This window comes from Falco punctatus (assembly GCF_963210335.1).
Source record: "Falco punctatus genome assembly, chromosome: 1".
Lineage (NCBI taxonomy): Eukaryota > Metazoa > Chordata > Aves > Falconiformes > Falconidae > Falco > Falco punctatus.
Genome location: NC_137580.1, coordinates 110822668 through 110842988, shown reverse-complemented (window position 1 = coordinate 110842988; position 20321 = coordinate 110822668).

Here is a 20321-nt window from a genome sequence, read left to right as displayed (position 1 = left end):
TTAAATAATTTTAACCCCTTCCTTACCACTGATTCTTAAGGATGATGTGAACAGAATACATACTGCAATCAGCTAAGCAGAAAACTATCTTGGTTGTAAGACGAGGCTGACAGAGGTGCAAGTCCCTAACAGAAGAAAGCCACCCATAAAGACAGTAAGAGACTGAGGCTTCCCCCTTCAGAACTATGTCTTTCCTCTCATTACTCCGATGTTAGTGTCACTGACCAATTCATCCAGCGCTCTCAGCACCGAGCTCCTTACCTCAAGTTCTTGCTCCCTGTTTATTTCCATTGCCTTGTGAACATGAACATTTTTCTCCCTATAGTTCCCATGGACTATAGAAATCAAGAATTTTTACCATAGGACAAGACCATGAACATCACATGGCCCACTGCTACACCTGATCTGTCCTCCCTACTTCCTCCCACCACCCCACCATCTTCTGCCTCCACACTGTTGTTCCACAACATAAAGGCACATGCTTGTAGGGCCTGTCCATGCACTGAAGGTCCGCACTGCCTTCAGCACGGTTCTCACCCATGCACTTTCAGTTCTCTCTGTTCTTTCAGAAAGGACTCTCCCTTTCTTCTCTGGTTTTACTTCCATCTTATACCCGATATTTAGACCCAGCGATGACGATCACAGTCCCTGGACAGTTCTCCGTGCAGACATGGGGCGCGCAGCAGAGCAGTTTTCAAGATTCTTTACAACCTCACGCAGCTGTATTCAGACTGGAACATTTGAACTCCAAACTCAGCAATTGAACTCACACCAGAATTGCTGCTGACAGTGTAACTAAATATAAGATCTACTTTTCTAAACCCTGAGGCCAATACAAGAAACACTGGTGAAGAAATGGGTATTTTTCATCCATTTGACTGCAGCGATCAACATTACATTTGAACATAAAACCCAAAAGACTCATGTAGTATCACCAAAAATCCTGGAGTGGACTGTCAGATGATAACAAATCACTTGGAAATTACTTCATGGGTGAAACTGATTTTGGAGCAAAGTTTTATGGAAAGTCACTGAGTGCTGGGGGGAAGGAAGTTTAGATTTCTCCCCTTCCTCCTATTTTTCCTCTCAGACCAGACCACCCCACCCCATCACACCAACAAATTCATCAGGCTTGAGCATCCAGTTTAAAATTTCTGTGGGAACATCTATCTGGTTTGTCCGTATTTGCAGATGGACAGCACATACTGCTGAAGACCATGACTTTCTGATGATGCTTGTGTCACCCTGGAGCCAGGGGTGACCTAATAGTGTGAGAAAAGCAGGCTAAATCTGCAGAAGATGATTTTATGGGCACAAAGTTACAGAGAACCGCTGACAAGAAGCCAATACAGCTGATGCACTTTCCTGGACTATTTCGACAAACGGTCCAGGCAATATAGTCCCACTGGCAGCTCCATGAGTAGTGGGGTAGCAGGAGGCAAGTACAGTATCCATATATTCACAGGTACCTCTAATATACACAAAAATATATAATAAGCATCAGCAGTCTTCATTAGAGTGCAACCAAGAATTATGGAGATCCTAACCTTGCAAGACAAATAAATTATTGCCAGGGGATTATTATGCATTCTAACAATATCTAATGTACCTCTTTGCCTCTCATAAATTACAGGGCATCCTCTGACTCCTAGAATATACTTGGTCTCACACATAGCCACTACATAGGCTTTTTTTTTCTCTCAGTACACACAACAGAAATTCTAATCAGCATGGTCTTGCAGAGAGATTTTAATAGCACAGAAAAACATACTTGTAGTCACATGTTCACTGGCCTGGTGTAACTATTTCAATTACCAAAGCAAATGACCACAATTTAAATGCACTGATAAAGGGAGAGCTCATTTGCAGTGTGTATGTAAGAATATCATTATTAGCTAGACACACACACTCCTGTTCAGTTCCACAGGAATTTTACCATTGTACAAAGAATCTCCACCCAGTGTAGGCTATAGTAGATGATCATTTGACTTTCTGCCTTTCAGTCAAAAAATTGCCAATAACACCTGCTTCTGCATTGATTTATCCAACGCAGACTTAACAACTCCCGACAGTAAGTCACCAAACTCAGTTAACGCCAGCAGCACCACTCTCCCCACCCAAAAAAAAAAAAAAAAAAAAAAAATCCCTTGTATTTAACACCTTGCACTCACTACCGATAAGAGATGACATCTAGCAAATCTTAGGCCTTGGTACTCAGTGTGCATCGGCACCAGATCAAGCTATCTGATTTATCAATATATATCTGATATATCAATAAATAGCTGGCCCTCAGATGCTCTTGAAATTAGCAGAACTTGGTGCATTTGCCCTTCTTTGCCGAGTGCTTTTGTCCACATCCAGACAGCACTGGAACTGGCCGATTGCTGTTTTCCAGCAGATTTGTCCAGACATCGGATACCTGCTTCAGGAGTTTTGAACATCTGGATATACCAAAAAGCACCATAGAGTCAGAAAGTTCTGTACCCCAGAACCAGATCTTTTGTTGTCCATTTCTGCTGGGAAAGACATGAAAAACACATTTGGTTGTGTGCTGCATTAAAACTGCAAAGGAAGCTAAAATTACTTTTAAATGTCCCGTTCTGTTTACAAGGCCACAAGGACGATTGTTTTGCATTATTCTCTCAAAGTCTTTCTGCTTCAGGTTCCTTTTACCACTTAGATTGTCACACACACACACACATTCAAATCCTCCTTTAGTATGAAGAGTTCGAGAAGGATATTGTGCATAAGCCTTCATGGACTGTTTTTTTTTGATACATATTAACAAGATGACAGATACCCTGAGTAGACTGGTCAGGAAAGCAAACAAAGACAAGAAATATTCTCAGGGTGTTATTGATTAAGTGTTTTTCTGAACAGAGGGAATCATTTTTAACTGGTTTAAACTATGATGGACTCAAGTGGAAAATGCAAGCAGAGTTAGCAAAGAGCATAATTGACTGGGCATGGAACTAAGTAACCTCTCAGCACGCTGGAAGTGGTGGAGCAAGGGGGGTTACAGCTGGGGCTGCTCCGGACCCAGAGCCCTTTCTTCCCAAAGTGAACTCTGCCAGCAGCCAAAGATGACAACGACAACAAGTAAAGGGAGGGGAAAAAAGGGAAAAGAAAAAAAAAAAAAAAAGGTCCAGCCACTCAGTTACATGATCTAAATTCTAATCAAACATCATTTAAAGCATGTTTTATTTCAGCCTCTGGAGAGATAGTCCCTTCTGACTCCTCACCATGGCAACCGGTGTCTCATTTCAGAAGTGTCATGCCACATTATCATCTTGCCGGCTCACACACTCCTGCCTGACAAGTTCTCTCTGCCCCTTGTGACAACCGTTCCAGGCTTATGCTGTTTATTTTTGGTGTCAGGCTGGCCCTGGCAGATTGAAAGGCAACCTCAACCCCTTGAACAACAAGCACCACACCCCACTTGGTGATAAGAGATGATTTGAGAAGATATTTGCTTACATGTGTATAAGCAATTTGCTGTATGATGAAGCCCCGATGTGTCTGTGTGAATGCACGCATATGTATATGTGTGCAAAGGGGAAGGAAATGCAGAAGCATAATGTTTCATGAGAAAGCAAACAATTCATTTCAGATCCCAGGTAGTAGATTTCAATCATCAGATCCCGTTATTCACACAGAACAATACGAAATGTAGGCCAAAAAGGCATCATAGGTACCCTCTCCTAAGAGACAGGAATGCAAAGCCAGACATTATCTCTGTAAAATACCCTCACTGCATCCCTGCAGAGCTGCGAGACACAGCAGCAAAGGCACTCCATGGAAGGCATGGGGACAAAATGTAATATTAATTGCTAAAGGAACATGTTAGAGAGATACTTTGGGCCAGATTCATCTCTGCTGTTGTGGTGTCAATTTGGAGCAACATCACTAATGTCGATGAATTATTTGGGATCATCTGCGATGAGAATTACAGAACCTCCCACATATTCAAGTAACGGATTCTGTTCATCACAGCCAAGGCTTCCTTTTAACTATGTGATTTGTACAGCCTCTGCATAGGTAGGGCTAAGTCCACAGCTGGTTTCTTGGTGAAAGCATAATAATAATGCTGATAATAATTACAAAAGTACGCATTATTTATTTTTAATAGTAAACATAAGAAAATATCAGTACTGTTGACATTCATTTGACTGCTGAGACCGTGGCAGTACAGCAGGGCTTCTTTCCATTCAAGAGACCCAGAATTAGAAACAGTTTCCTACCTTGCCATTCAAGTAGGTAGAGAACAAAGTGTTCTTGGAGTAATTGTTCTATTGTTACCTACCATTAAGCCAGGAGGGAAGCCCTTGGGTATCAAATATAATGTCTAGGATGTCTAGGTAGCAACACCACAAAGAAGAAACACAGAAATAGGTGTTGGCTGTAAAGACAACAGCACAGATTTCATATTTACTACCCAGACCAGTTTCTGTAGACCAGGAGAGAAGAAAGGTGAGGCTCCACTCTGGAACAACGCACTAAATGAAGCTAAAACAGCAGGAGTCATGAAAGTGATATTTTTCACACAAGTTGCAACTATGCTGAGACAGTTAAAATCTTGGTCTTAGTTAATCAGTAACTGATTTCCCAATTATCATTTTCATGGACAACAATCAATTTTAATATTGCTAACCAAATTAATTGAATGTCATTTTCACAACAGCCACACAAAGCCAGCAGAATATCTGATTGTGATGAGTCACTCAACACTGTCACAGTCACCAGGAACATCATTATCATAATATTTGTACATTTTTCCACCAAAGACCCAAAAGAGTAACTTACAACACTGAAAATCATCCGGTTGCTTGGGAACATTTTACATAAAAGGAGAAAAGCAGCATTAAATGCAGTATGTGTGATAAAGGGCTTATATATTTCAGGTCATCTATAGACACTGGAGTTCCCATCCACACATTTCATGGAGAGAACAGAGCACCATCCTCTGATAAGCAGCTAAAAAGGATTGCATTCTGGAAACTTCATGATGATATTTTCATAGAAGTGATTAGGAAGCTGATTACTGACAATGTGCCACAAATACAACTGCTGCAGTGATTTCTTTCCCCTGTGTTAACATAGGTCATCAAACCTCTGTACCAATTTCTCTGCGGCTACATCTATCCCAACAGATAGTCAAACTCTTCTAGCAAAGATCACCAGGCTGTGAATAACATCTACAGAGCTGTTGATGGAAAGACTGATTCTAAAGTCAATCCGTATGATGGGACAGTATAAAAAGAAAAAGGCCATGAATGACTTCTGTTCAAGACAGCCATCACACGGACACAAAACCGCGGTCACTAAGAGACACAGCAGGTGGTCAGTGACCCTGGTAAGAATGGCCCTTGCTAGCACCAAGTGGGAGGATATCAAATGCAGATTCGTAACTGCTTTTGGCAGTGACGAGTGTTTTGGGCAAAGCTGGTATCAGCCACGCTTTGCAAATTGTTCTCACCTTTTCAAAGCCACGTGGTGAGAAAGGTGCCCATGATTGAAGAAAAGAACATTGGAGAAGGCTGGAAGATGAACAGTCTGAAGTCTGGCACAGCACTGCAAAACAAGGTGCAACAGCATTTAAAAGATGGCTGCAAGACTTTTCAAACCGAGACAGTCCAAAGCAGAGTTTCTCCATCAGACACACACGCAACATTAGGGATATAAACAAGTAGCACTGGCAATTTGTGGACAATCTCTTGCCTCTACCAAAGGCAGTATGTAACCCAAAGACTGAATATCAGTTGGAGCAGGGGATGAAAATTCTCTTGAAAAAATAAGACATGCTAACATCAAATAACTACATACCTACAGCAGTGCATTTTATTTAGTTTACAGGCATATATCCATGTGCTGCTCTGGTCCTGGGAAAGAGGTGTGCGTGTGGTTTACCATAGAGTTTATTGGGTCACAATGTAAATAAAACTTGACCCAGTTATCCCAAAGAAAGAATCATAGACTGGGCAAAACCATACAATTAACTCAGATGCAATCTTTGATCAAATAAGGAGCTAATTGGAAAACAGCTTTCATTAAAAACAAACAAAGCAATAAGATCATTTAATTTTCAATCCATTTTCTGGTAACTGTACCATAGAAAGACAGAGGCTTACAATAGCAAGGCATCTGTAAACAAAATATGATCATCCCAAGACACACTAATGGTGTTTTACTGAGTTTCTAAGAGTAGAGCATGTACATTTTTAAAACCATAAAATGAGGAGAATTAACATTGATTATGGAGCGGCAATGAAATTCCAGAGTTGCAAGTCCCATAAAAAGCTATAAACACAGCAAATGCTACAGGAGGCCTTTCAGAAAAGAGAAAAGGAAGACAAGGGGAGCATTTCACAATGTAGAAAGAGCTTCCAGGGAAGGCAGGGAGGGAGTGATGCCTGTATGGCTGTACTAACCATAGGCTCAATCATTCCCCCAGCTGCACACGTGCAACACCTCATCAGCTAAGATTTCTCAGTTTCCGTATCAAACTCATTCATGTACCTAGAGGCAAAATTTAACTTACTCCCTTAAACAATACACAGCTAACAGAAATGGACACCCATTGCAGCAAAAACATCACGTTGCCTAGCCATCTTGCTTTATAGGAAACATACAGAATATATGTAAATCAGCAGTCTTTTGGGTTTTTTACCTGAAAGTGCTTGGGTACTTCTACTCACAACTGTATGCACAATTACGTGTAAGAATATGTATGCACATGCATGTGTTGCTACCACCACATAACCCAGCCTGGGAGGCTTTCCCAAATGCCCCAGTGAGTATCCACCCAGCTCTTCAGAGGTGCAAAAAATCCAGTTTGCACACTGACTGCAATGACAGGCTGCTGAAAGACAGCTCACATTGCCTATATGGTCCATCTATTCATCTTGGCCCACAAGCCTTCCTCGTACCAGCGCATGCTTTTTATACTCCATTAAAGCAAATCACTGGTGTTCTCCAGCAAACTAGTGTCACAGAAAAGGACTCAAAGACAGGCAGGAATTCAGCTTTGGCAAGCAAATCCCGTATTTTTGTCTCATATCTGCAGTTGCTCAGGCATATTTATATATCCATTTGTACACCTATCTTCATAAAAACCTAACTGCAACAAAATAAATAATAATAATTCCGCTGTTTCTCTGTTTCTGGTATTCTCCACCAGAAAGTGGGTAATAAAACAGCAAGCTCTCTGAAGTAGACATTACCAATCCAGGCCATGCAAACAAACACTTCACCATTTTATAATCTCACACATGTCGAATGAACATCATCGTTCCCTTTGGTGTCTTAAAATATCAGGTCCATAAAATTACTAAAAGGCAAAGCAGCAATGCTGCCTAACGCTAGGACCACCTAGAACAGGCACGAAATCCTCTTCCCCCCACAGACCCAGGCCATGGTCCCTTTACAGTCTCCCTTGCTGAACAGCTAAGTTTTAATTTCTCACATTTGATGTCAGTTGTCTCCTCCGCCCCTCACAACCGTAAGACTGCGTAACGTCTCTGTGACTCCACTCCCTTCCTAGCTACCCACAAAGACACAATCACACCTGCCTCTGAGAAATTATGTTAATTTGCAAGTAAGTCTGAAGCCTTCAAGCTACATCTGTATCATCCTCGCTCATTTGTGGCTTTGAATCTGCAGAGCAGTGTTTACTGTGTGAAGAGCTTGCAGAGGCAATGGGCAAGCGAGGCCCACCTCATGCATGAGCTTCCCTGGAAGAAAAAACTGGCTGGAAACTGGAGTCAGCATCTCCCCACCACAGAAGTAGAGTGCTCAGGGCAGGGAGCGGTGGCCAGGTGCAACCTCAAGCCCTGAGCACTCAGTGTGCACGCAGTTACATCTCCCTGTCTGCCTGCAAAAAGCTGATACCAGCACTTCGTTCTTTCTTGTTTAGCCTTCCTGTGCACGCACTTGTCAGCAGCACAAGAAGGCTAAACGAGAAGTACTGTGGGCCTCTGAATATGGGAATTAGAGTGAGAGAAATTCCTGGTATAGTCTGGTTTGTCCATTGCTGTAGTTGTTTTTAAATAGCGTACATGGCATGACAGATTCTGACAGACAGAATCCAGGGAACAGATAGGGCTTTCCAGCTTTACCCTTTCAGAGCAGTGTTAAAAAAACCCCAAGTAATAATAATAAAAGAGACCCTGGACCAACATCACTGATGAAAAATACAAAATGAAAATATAAGCATTGCTGCTAGGGGCTCCCCTTAGTTCAGAACACCAGGTTTACGACAAGGCTATAATTTTGCAGATTAATAAGATCAAGTTGGTGGCGAGAGAGGGTGGGGGGGAGCGGAAATAGTCTGAGTTTGGGGAGAGGAGGAAGGAGGCTGGTGAAAATGCTGATACTTACTTACTGTAAATGTTGAGCCTATAAAACCTTCCCTCACACAGCAGCCTAAAGTGCCAGGCAGACAACAACAATAGCATGCTTGAATGAAGTTGTATATTGTTTTGTGAAAGCAGCAGCTCACAGCAGAACTGAGATTAATAACAACCGCAGCTTTCTCAGTGTAAGTTACAAGAGCACGCCAACACTCGCTGAGAGCGTTCTGCCCAGCAAGGCGAGCGCTGCAGCACCAGGGCTGCCATTTTCATCACCATATCATCATCTCCTGGTTGGTTCGTTGTTGGGATGGCTTTTTTTTCAAAGGGAATGAATTTCTGGGCTGCTGCCTGCAACAGCACGTGCACCTGCTCCTCTGAGACAAAGGAATTCAACAGGCAAATAAAATCTCTCACAAATCTCTCCTTTGCATGGAAACCCGGGCATCTGTGTAGATGCACTTCCTGCAAGTCTGTGCCTGGCAAAGCCAGTGGGGATGGCTGGGATCCCGGAGCAGAGCGGCTGTATAGAAATACACTGATCGGGGGGATAAGTGCTTACAGATGTCCCCGCGCCTTCCTGGGAGCTGGGAACCAGAAGGCGATAATCCCGCCGTCCGGGGACCCGCCGGAGGCCGGTGGGGCTGCGAGCCGAGGCGGCGGGCTTCCCGGCCTCCATCCCCGCTGCCCCTCGGTCCCACTCGCTCCGCATCCTTCGTTAATTGTTGTTTGTGTTTATTTAATGAGGTGTGGAGCAGCCTCTAGCGGCGGCCGGCGGGCAGCTCGGCTGAGCCCGCCAACCGCTGAGGGGAGAGGCGGCGGGCGCCGCTTTCCCACCCAGGAGCTGCTCCCGCTCCTCGCCCGGGCGGCGGGGCGGCTCCATCCAGCCCCACCGCCTCACGGCGCCGATTCCTACATGGGCGCGGAGTGACAGTCCCCCCTAAAGCCGCCCTCCCCTTTACCTGAGGGAGATGCACACTGGAGCTGAGTCAAGCTTAGCCCACCCGCTCGCAGGGGCTGCGGCCCCCTGAGGAGCCGCCCGCCAGGGGGAGGCAGCCGGGCCAGCCGCAGCGGGGCAGGCGCTGGCCTCCTCAGGAAGGTGTTTCTTCTTTTCCTCATTTCCTTCTGTCTGAGGCACAAATTACCCACTCCTGGGTATGGGTGAGTCTGGCACAGCTGGGGTCAGCGGTCCCCTCACCAAACGCGGTTGTCCGAGACGGTTGGTGCGTGCTCCCTCACAAGCAGCAGCAGGCTTGTTGTGGAGCGGCGCTGGAAAATCTCTTCGGTTCTCTTTCCTTTTTATTTACTCCCCTCAGCTCTACCCAGAAGCCTTCTGGAGCGCAGAGGAAGGCCCACGGGCAGCCCCCCAGGCCCAGCGCCCCTCCATCGGCCACTCACCCCTCCTGTCCCCGCCGCTTCCTGAAGCACTCCTGGCACTTTCCGAGTGGGTTCGTCCTCAAAAACTTTACGAAATCCAGCTTTACAAGACAGAGCTAGGAATATCCAGGTATGGGATGTGGTAACAGCAACACACAGGTGAGCAGCGAGATACATAGCTCTTGTCAAGGCTGGTTGCAAATACAGATTCAGGCTCCCAATTTGTTCTGCTGTAGAAAAACAGGCAGTTTTCCTAAAACAAAGACATAAGATTTAGAAAGCAAACTCCTTCCCGTAGTCCCTGTTACTGCTTTACTGTAGGCAAGATGATAATGAGTGCTTTAAAGCTGTTTGGATACCAAATAAATGGGCGTCAGACAGCTGGAGAGAACCAAAATGATGCAATTTCCCCCCCAAACACTTAAGATTTGAAGAGCAGATTCCTCCTGATTAACCATGGGCAAGACTGATGCAGCAGGTTTGATGATAGCTGTTTAGCTTGTACTTACCTACCAAAAAGGTGCTTGGAGTTTTAATTAATTAAGAGTGCATGAATCAGAAATCTTTCATTGAAACTTGTTGCAGAAACACAAAAAACTCTCCAATCAGTGCTTGAGTTAAACTTATGCTTGCTGTTTGCCAGCCAGCAAGGCACCCTCAAACCCTTGCAATATTTATTCCCTTCATTTTGTCTCTGAATTGTGCTTCCTTCAGTTAAATTCACTTTGATAATTGCTTTATCTTGTCTCCTGAAGTTCCTTCAGCACCATACGTCCTCCAGGCTCACAACCAGCGCAGTATAAGCCAGTGCGTCCTCACAAGTAGCTCAGTTACAAGGGCCTACCAGTCCAGTGCTCAATTAGGCACTTGCATGTCCCATGCTCATCACTTTTACTCCAGATTACAGTTCTCAGCTGTTTTATATCCAACCTTTCCTGCCACTGCAGAAGTTATATCTTTTGGCTTTCCCTGGCCTATGATTTGCATTAATTCCTCAGAAAGCTGCTGTCAGTTTTCTTCTCCCTTTACTGGCACAGCTTCCAATTTTTTAATCCTTGATCGTTTTCCTTAATTAAACTCATAAGTTCTCCAAACTATTTCTCTACTGCAACTCCAGATTAAAATACATGTTGACCTCCTGGCCATGCAAGGTACTTCCCTCCGTACCACTAGCTCTCATTTCTGGAAAGCTTCCTCAGACCTCCGGACTTGACACTAGCAGGAACCTCTCCATTACTGGTCTTCAAAGAGGTTCTCATTTCCCTCAACAGATTTTTCATGGATTTTGCTGAATCAGCTCAAAATCCTGAAAGGGGTTTGACATGGACCACATGCTTTCAGGGTCTTTTAACACTCTTAATTTCTCCATCACCTCTGCTCTGTTTCCTTCAATATTTCTTCTTTATGCAAAAGGAAATTTATCTTTCATTCTGGCATATGCCCTGCCACCCGCCTTTGTGAACATGAAGGCAAAACTATCAGGGATTTTTTTTTTAGATTTTTCTTTTCTTCCACAATGTCCATCAATAACTCTCAGCAGCTTTTAGAGTCTTTCCATTGCTGATCTATTATTCCTTTGGCCCATACAACATTTCTTATTATTTATTATAACCATTTTCACAGTCTTCATTTCCTACAACGGCTCATCCTGTCACTTCTTTTGCTCCTTGCTTTGTTCTGAATTGCAGATTCAGGACCACATCTTGGCACATTCTTGTTCCTCCACACAGGCAGGTCTGCAAGAACTCCCAGGTAGGCAACCAGCCACTTAAGGTGGGAGAATTCAAAAGGTGAAAAACCTCAGACAATTTTGGTCCTACAGATGGATGGCACATGAGAGAAGGCAGCAAAGACCTTCTGTTAACTGTGAATGTCATTGGTCATTTTATACCAAGTGTATATATCACACTATAATATCATATATTGCCTTTTTGATAGCTAGCCTTGTCTATTTTCTACTTATTTCCATTTTATTCTGATCTTCTTCCAACTTTTTGCTTGTTTTTCCCAAGAAAAAGTTCTCCGTTCCCTTTCCTGAAACTCAGTTTATTTTTTGTGATGGCAGTCACAGATTGTGGTTGCTCCCTCTAGTCAGGATAAAATACCAAGCAGAATGAAACCATAACCATGAGTTTTAGTTTATATATGATGTACACTATGAGGGCTCTCGAAATCTGTGAACCTTCATAACTAATGCTCCCATCCATCTCAGTAGAGCTACATGAGGAAAAGATTTGGCTCTGTGAATTTGCAATTAGATACCTAAGAGAATAAATCACTCCTTTTTCCAGGAAGCAAATTGCCCTCACCTATGTAAACAAAATCCCTCACTTGAGGGCAATTTCAGATTTTTTTCTAGCTGAAACTTTCAGTGAGATCTTCTCTGGAAGCCCTCTTTTTTTCCCCTTATCCTCACCTGAATTTCTTCACAGCTTATCTCTAGTTTTTAATAGCTGTGACCACCTTAACTCCTACAAAAGTACGCACTAAAAAGCCACAGCCCTGAGGGTCAGAGTAGAAATGCTCTTTATTTATAGGGAGCACATTTAACTGTCATGCAGTTCCTGCCCATTTTTTGTGTCACCATTATTAATAGGTTTCTCTAGTCATCGCTGCCTCTGTATGTGCTCAGCTTTTGAGGATGAGCAGTACCACCTTGGACACTTTGTGGAGCAAGGGAACCAATAAAAAAACATTCATGAAAATGACCGTTTCAAGGGAGATAAAATATCATTATGTGAAATGGATTTGCTGGCACTCCTCACCGAATTTAGCATCTATTAAATTATAGAAACCATTATTCCTCTTATACAGAAAAGTCTGAAACTTTCCCTCAAAGATATATTTTATTGTTTTAAGTGGGGCCTAAATGTATTTTTTCCTTGTGATCCATTTCCACATATGATTTTTTTTTTGAACAAACAGGGCAATACTTCCCTTTTCCTACAACACAGGAGTATTTCTCTCCCAAAGTGATACAGCTTTATTTTATTAACAGCACAGCCTACCTGAAGTAAACCAAGTGTTTTTACTTACAAAAATACTGCTACACCTCCCAAGCATGATCCATCCAAATCCTCCACTGTGCTTTCCTACACTTTATTTTTATTTTTTTTCACCAACATTTCCTAAACTCTGCCTCCACACTAGGCTTGTCCAGCATACTGTTAAAAGCAGTTAACACAGGCTGGCCTGTTAAGAGTTGTAAGAAAGTTTGGGGTTTTTTTCCTTTCACTGAACAAGTACTCTGGGAAGTCTGGAGGCTGCAGAAGCAGAAGTGTTCAGCAAGTCTATAATCAAACTTCCCCTGGCTGGGCAGGCTGGGTGCAAGAGGCCAAACCAATTAAATAGAACATCAACACACCGAGGGAATCAAGTGTCTGAAGAAAGTTGCCTGGAGAAAGAGGAGCGGGTTGGAAAAGCAAGTGCCTCACGAAGGAAGGAAGTGTGGCCTTTCAGGATGAAACAGTGCACTTGTAGGAATACTTTCTGCAGACGCCTGAAGGGAACCTGTGCTGCAGATCCCCAGTAGATGCTGTTAGAGACAAACACCCAGGAGGCAAATGTGGAGGGGAAACATGAGAAAGGCTGATCCTGTTTGATCACCAAGCATAGAAAAAGTGGAAGAGAGTGGATGCACCCCTGCAAACAATAATTTTCCTCTTCCTTTTTAACATTAAGAAACTTTGAAACACCTGCAGTGGGAAACAAAAGGTTAATTAAAAAGAACCCTAGTCTTTGCACTAAACTGATTGCTGGGACTCCTGCCAGCCTGGGAAGGTTAAAGAGCTCAAGCATGCGTGGGCTGCGGGGGGAATGGCTAAAATTTACAGCTAGCTCCCTGGAAAGTCACAGTTCAGCTGTTCTCCCGGAGCAGGTGCTCATGGGAGCGGGCCTGTCCCTTTCAAAGCGTGAAGATTGATGAAGCCTTCGCTCTCACCAACTGTAAATATACAACCAGCCTTGTCAGAGCAGGTTTGTAACATCACTTGCTGACAGCAAGAAATTTTTTTTAACCTCCTAAACACACACACACGCCTACCCCACACAGACTCACACACACACACAAAAGTACTAGAAAAAAGGCTTTTCCCAGGAAACTGAGAAAAGCCAATAAATAAAATGGGGGGAAAGGCATTTATGTTTTCCCTGCCCAGAGAGACAATAGATAGAAGACATACATGGGGTGATTTCATCCTGTCCTTCAGAAAACAAGCAACATCTTCCTTGGGCTGCGTAGTTTATGACCGAGTCCTGTAAGGCAGCTTGGACTTCAGCAAGTGAGCCAACTTGGGAGCCTGGCAAGCTTAAATCAGCAGAGCTGTGTGCTGTCAGCCACCTCTCCACAGAGATGGAGGATAAGCAATCATAAGAGATGATGTGGCTAAAATAACCATTTCACTCTGCCCTAGCACCTGCTAGCTGAGGACTTCATAACATGTTACAGATAGGAATTACTTACTCTTTGCAGCCACACTTATTAAGTTCGACAGCCTTGTGTTTAGATTGGGATTTTCAAAGAGGCCTTAGAGAATCTCTTGCCAAGGGAATACAGGCTGCCCGTGGGGGTGAGCAGGCCTCCCTGAGGAGCCAGAGCAACAGGGAAGGGGTCAAGCAGCACAGCAAAGCGATGGGACCAGTACCTGGGGTCTCAGCCTTGGGATATCCCTTTCTGCTTTTAACATCATGTATGATATATATCCAAGCACTCCTCTCCCATAATTAGTGGTTTAGTTCCTTGAAGGCACCATGGCAGAGGTGAGTCCTCAGAGAGTGTTTTCACCAGGAGAAGGCTGTCATTCATTATTATCTTAGGATGGGTGTTTTATGCCTGGAAAATTGGGCAACAGACTGAAAAACACCCCACAGGCGCAGCCCTTGGTGCTGCCTACGAGGACTGAGGGGAGATAGGATGTAGACAACAGAGACAGAGCAGCAGGGGAGAGGTGGCTGCTTCTCCACAGAGGGAATTATTTTCACTAATAACATTGAAGAGTCACAGGCAAATCTAGCAGGAAAGAACAGAATTGGCAAGGCCTCTCCAAAGCCCATGGAAACTAGATTATGAATGCACTCCTGACTTTAGTGACTGAACTCCTTGGGTGATTGGAAACAGTGTTCTTGTATGAGTTTCCTTATTGTCCTGCCTCAGAATTCATTTCTAGCATGGCAGTCAGTTAACTAAAATAATTCTGCAGCATCCTTTACTTCTTTCCCAAGGAAATTTCTTCTGTGTTACCGTTTCTCTAAGGCAAAATTATTGAAGGGTAAAAGAAAATGTTTAGCCTAATAAGTTTGATCTTACCCTTGCAGTGTGGAGGGATTAAATTCGTTGTTTTAGGAATACATTCCAACCACCCCGTTGTACCTTGGAAAAGAATCAGTTTTTGTTTGGTTGGGGGTTTGGTTTTAGTTTTGCTCCACTGCTTCTGGTTTACTACTTTCTTCTGATTATTATTAATAGATTAGCACAAGAATACCCTTCCCTAGGGCTCCATGATGTATCCCCTGTTCTCTTAGGCGAAAACAGGGCATGGGTAATTTCTTGCAATTTTCAAAAAGCCCTTTGGTTATCTCTTTCTACAAGAAAAAGAAATTTTTTACATGTCTAACAAAGCTCCAACAAACCTACCTTGCACATACATTTGTACAGGATAACATTCATTTGCATTTCCTTCATGATACATAAAGAATAAGCACACCTGTGAAAAATCATGCAACTCCCTCAGTATTTGCAAACTGTCACATTCTTCCTTTTGCCTGTGTTACATCTCTTCTCTCAAATTCTTTGACTGACGTGGCTGTTTGAATTGCTAACACTCTGTGATGAGGACTGTCACTGTCATCTCGGCTGTGTTTACCCAGTGCCACTCACAGCGGGGTTCCCCTCCCCAGTGCAGTCCCTCACAATATGGTACATGCTAATAAACAGTAAGAGAAAAAGGTACTTCCCTCTTTTCAGCAGCAGAAATATAACAATCCTGATGAATAGGCCAGGGACTGGGAATGTTTCCAGGAGCTGTAAGGAAAAAGAAGTAATTTATTGCAAGTGCTAAAAATACATCATATACCTGTGAATACAGGTGACCATCACTTGCTCAAACGACTGGTGCTGTCCTTGGAGGCAAAAGACCACGAAGGTCTCTTTCTACCATAGTGAACAGCAAACAGCAAAGTCCTCCACGAGTTTCAGGCAGGAGGGGCAGGTGTTGACATGTGCTTGCATTATACCCCACAGCAGAGGTGGCCTGAAACACAAATTTTCTCAGTAAAATTACATTCGGGTCTTCCATGAGATCCAAAATGGCTAAAGCGATTTTTTAATCAGCTTCATTATTACCTTCAAACAGCATTGTCATTCTCCTCCGGTTCTATTTTGCTTATCCCTTCATTAAACTCTGCCTGCTGATGTTTCAAATCCATGGTTGCCTGTTCTGCCCTGTCTTTGTTACTCCCAGATCTCCTTGGCTCCCTTTGCTGCTCTGCAGCCAGGAGAGGCTGGGAGCCTCCCTCTGGAGGGGGGCAGTTGGGGGAGCATGCACCCCCTTTCACAAATGTATTAAATGCCCCATGCCATCAGGGCTGCTTCCAGAGGGGCCCTGCTCTTCCTTACACCTCTGGGATGGAACTGTTACCTGCTCCAGGCTGAACCCAGCACCCCCAGGGTCAGAGCTCCTCCAGGTTTCTAGGGGCTTTTCAACATAGCCACATTCCCAGGTACATTCATAGGAGCCTAAATTAATCGAGCTTTTTTAAGCCCTGTTAAGGGCTACTCCCGTTTCCATCCGCTGAGGATCAGACCAAACAACTTGCTTTCTTTTCCTGCTTTTGCTAAGATGTTACAAAGAGGGAGGCCAAGGCAAGGCATTGCCGCCCATCCCCTCGCCCACCAAGCTCCCTCCTTCAAAATTGGTATGGTGAAGAGGAGGAACCTGAAACCAAGTTACTGCTCCACTCCTGTTCTCCCAGCCTGCCCATCCACCCAGTGAAACACATGGCATTACGAACTTCTGCAGCTGAGAGGATCTGATTATTTTTATGGAAATTTGCTCCAAGTTCAGAAGCGGATCAATGACAATTTCTTGAGCTGGCTCCATTTTGAGAACCAAAATTGACTTCTGGAGAAGCTGCTTGATTTCCCCAGCTTTCCCCCACCAGAAAACAGATTATTGCATAGGGTGGGGGTGATATAATTCTGCTCTGAATAGGTTCTGGGTCTATTAGACCTCAACATAAAACTCGCGTAGGCTCCAAGGAAAACAGAATAGCTTCCTGCTATTCACTTCCATGTCTCACCTTTACACCAGAGAGAGATGGGAGTAAATCCATTTTACTAATGTTCAATACACCACACAAATATAAATGGCAGCTCAGAACGTAACGCAGGGGAGCCTCATTTTGAGCAATTTAGTTCAGCTATTCCTTTTCTGAGTTCCCCAGTTTGCCCTAGTTCTGTTACACAACCGTGCCACTTATTTGCTTGCTATATTGTCTTGCTGTCTGCCCGTATCTCTCCTCATTCTCCTTTCCTTTTACATTAGAAAATACTTTTCTTCTACTTCAAAGGCCTTTCACTTGTGTGCAAGTCCCTCTGTTTCCCACTCACCCGTCACCTGCTGGGTCTCTGCATCTCGCTGGGACCACATGAGCAGCAACTCAACAACTTGTTTGCATGGAGCACCCTCCCTGGCGCTCTCTCCTCTGCCAAGGAGCTCCCAAGACCTTTCTCCGCACATGGAGGGAGTGTGAGCTGAATCGGGTCCACAAGAGTTGCACAGCCCTCAAGACACACTGCCAAAGTTCTTCTCATTTCTTTTCTGCCACACAGCCCTACAGCATTCACTTACACCTGCATGCTCTTTTGGCACCATGTTTATCCTGGAGAAACCTGACTCACCTTTTGCTGTTAAGTACTGCGATTCCTATCATTTAGGAAGAGTTTTAATGAAGATTCTGCTCATAAATGTTGGTGCAGTGCTAAAACTGCATTTTTGCAGGCTGTAATTGCGTCAGTGGAGCGCATTCTGTGCTGGACAGGCACAGGAGGATAAATGAGGCTTATCTTTGGTTCCGCTTTAATCCATGCAGCATCTCCCCAGCCTTTGCTCATGCCTGGCAGTCATGACAGTTTACACCTGCTTGAATGTGCTGTCAGCACAGACTTACCAGGCTGCCCCACGGCAAAGGTCCCCTCTGCCCACTCTGGTCTAGGAAAAGCAGTGTAACCTTTTCCATCTGTCTTCAAAGAAGAAATTCAGACTTTCTCTTCTTCCTGTGTTTCCTCCCAGCTTGGCCTTTCTCGGGAGCAGGATCTGCCTACAGAACACGCTGTGCTGCAGGAGAACTGGGAGAACTTTGTTTGGTTTTGCTCCAGCTCTGTTTAACAAATACTTACCTGAACTACACTTTTTTCATACTCTCATGTAACTCAGAGGCTGAGTCCCGCTCAGTAGGGCCAAATGGCTGCAACAAGCACAACCTCTCTAGTCTTCCACTTAATATGTTAAAATCATCTTGGGGGCATGAGGGGTAACAAAGATTCAGGCTATTAATGCAAATTCCTGGCTTCAGGTTAGCACAGTGCAGTGCTTGCTGCCAGGCCTCCATAAAGAGGCTTTTAATTTAGCTCTAATAGGGAGGTTATTGTATGTTAAATAAACACTAATTGATTATTTAATATATATGCATTGAGGGTTAACTGCTATGTAATGAGCTCCTCTCCATTAGTGGAGCTGCTAAATGTCAATTAATATGGGTTTTATAATCAATTGATATTTAACATGCCCTAACTTCCCTGTTTAGACTTAATGGGTCAGCATTTCTGAAGTGGCCAATGCCAATAGTTTCTTTTAAAAATTAAAAAATATTTGTTGGAAGATTTACAACAGGATGGAAAGTTATGCATCTATTAAAAGCTCAGCAGATCAGCTCCACAGAACTGGATGCAGCAAGGTTAGTCTGTCTGATACCAAGACCTGCACATATCAGAAACGTCTGGGAATGGGAGAGGGGAGTCACATTCACTTAACTTCTGTGGGACTTGGACTTTTTCCTATAAAGAGTTTCCAGAAAATGCTCTGTACCATTTCAAAACTTTGTACCATTACGCTCTCCCTTTATTCAGAACATTAAGCAATATATGGCACAGAGCTGGGCTTGGCCCCTGTGTGATCCTGGTTTTACTGTCCACTTGCACTTAGATACACACTAGAAATGGGATATGCAATGCCCCATTTGGAAGTGACTGCAAGATAAATATTAGGGACAAGATTTTCAAGGATGACCAGGGGATTTAGACACACAGATTCCATTTATTTTAATAAGCATCATGTCTCTAAATCTCCCAACTGCCTTTTAAAATGTCTAATGGCTAAAACTTTATTCCCTTTGCCTCTCCTCCCCAAACACACACAAATAAATCATGTGCAAGGTGTTAGTGGTGTACACCACGGAGAAAACAAGGAAATTTCTAATAAATGAGTGATCATAATGCATTTACAACCATTATCTAACACTATTTCTTCTAAAATTTCCTTACTTTCAGACAATTTTCATGATGTGGCAGAGTTTAGCTTTGCTTACCAAAAATTCAGGCTGGAAAAGAGCATACATGGAAGTACAGGATCAAAATATCCCATCTGAGAGTGGCTTTTCTAGGTTTGCCCTCTTGTACCCAGGTAGACCCCTGCACCATAGCAGGCCACTCCAGAACCTAAATGCTCCCTATAAGTATATTTCTAATCAGCAGGGCTGGGTGCAGGATGATGGATTCCTGTTTCAGTGTTCTCACTCTGATAGGCAACAGCACTCATTAAAGGCAACTCGATCACTTTGCCATTGTGGAGAGCAGCTCATCTTACACTGAAACAGGTCAGTTCATACAGATTGTCTAACAGATATTAACATCACAGCCTAAATCCTAAAGTAGACAAGGCCCCCATCTCCCACACTTACAAAACACAGGTTTTGTAAAACGTGTGGATGTTTTAAGCAATAAAAGACTGTGCAGAGCAGACTAAAGCATGGAAATACCTTCTCTCACTGCCTTTGTACAGCACTAAGACAATGGATCTGAAAGCATCATTGCAGCTTTCAGGCAGCATTATGATGCAGATAATGAAGATGAAGAAAGAACAAAGAGGAGTATGTGGCCAGATCATGGTCTGAAGTCTACAGCCTGATTTATGTCATCTGAGAATCCGGCCCAGTTAGATCTAATTTTAACATCCTTGACAAATTCCCTTTAACGGCAAACTGTCAAAAGGAAATCTTTTCTCCGCCCCTCATCCTTCCATCTCCATGAGCTGTTCCCTGTGACAACACCGTTCTCCAGCAGTAATTGGCAGTATCATTCTATTATCACTTATTCTTAAGGCCTGAGGATTTCATTCCTTGCAATTTTCTTGTTGTACAAATTCACGTCTATTAGTTTAACACATGTGCATGTGCGTGCATTTATTTATTCTCTCTGTGTGTGCGCGTGTGTGTCTGGCAAGGAAAACAGTACTTAAACCTGAAAGGGCCATTGTCTTATAAAAAAATCTTAGGGAAGCAAAAGAGCTAATTACTGATGACATGTACTTGTGACTTGCAGTA